Source organism: Lipotes vexillifer, unplaced genomic scaffold (genome assembly GCF_000442215.2).
Source record: "Lipotes vexillifer unplaced genomic scaffold, Lipotes_vexillifer_v1.1 scaffold1064, whole genome shotgun sequence".
In the NCBI taxonomy this organism is placed as follows: domain Eukaryota; kingdom Metazoa; phylum Chordata; class Mammalia; order Artiodactyla; family Lipotidae; genus Lipotes; species Lipotes vexillifer.
This window is the reverse complement of record NW_006792862.1, coordinates 372,992-373,630: the sequence shown is the minus strand read 5'-3', so window position 1 is coordinate 373,630 and position 639 is coordinate 372,992. Positions and strand designations below refer to the sequence as shown.

General features: G+C 32.2%; 1 protein-coding gene across 1 annotated transcript in view; it reads left to right on the top strand.

Annotated features, from left to right (window-relative positions):
* PLSCR5 (phospholipid scramblase family member 5) overlaps window positions 1–160 on the top strand; it is a 17,725-nt gene extending 17,565 nt beyond the window's left edge. The window contains exon 8 of the mRNA XM_007466028.1: window positions 55–160. The gene's annotated coding sequence lies outside the window, so the exon portion shown is untranslated. The remainder of the gene's footprint in view (window positions 1–54) is intronic.
* Window positions 161–639: the final 479 nt, after the last annotated feature.

The following is a 639-nucleotide window of genomic DNA, read 5'->3' as shown; positions in this document are numbered from 1 at the left end:
TTTCCCTTTGAAGAGGTCTATATTTGATGCTAATTCTTTTTCATTTTCTTCTAGAAATCCCCTGGGCTCTGGATTTCATTTCTGAATGGCTTGAGTATTGGCTTTTTTTGGTAACAAAATGTTAATTATTATATTTATTAAAGCATAATGTAATGAAGCAATTATCTGGTTGTGAATGCATGACAGTTAAAGACAAGATGACTGGCCTTAGCAGAGTGTCGCTTGGAGAGATTACCATTCTTTCTTTTTATCCTTTTGAAGTTATTGCATGGTAAGCATGAAAGATGAGAGCTAAGGCTTGCAGCATCACTGATGAAAATTCAATGTTTAGAGAGCACTTTGAAGTTTTTCTGGTACTAGGGCTGGTTACTAATCAAAAGGACTGGATTTCTAAAGTATTTTTTCATAAATAGTCTTTTTTGCTTTGTTTATTAATCTTCTTATTGCAGTGAGACATTTTTACATTATGTTGGAAAAGCTAAAAGTTGGGTAAATAATACGTTTAAAGGTGAGACGGAAGATAGATGAAATCAATTTGTTCTAGTGGCAAAAGGCACAGTTACATTCCATAAAAAAGATAATATTTACAAATCAAAGCATGTTTTAAATACATACCCATGCTAGGGATTTAAATAAGCA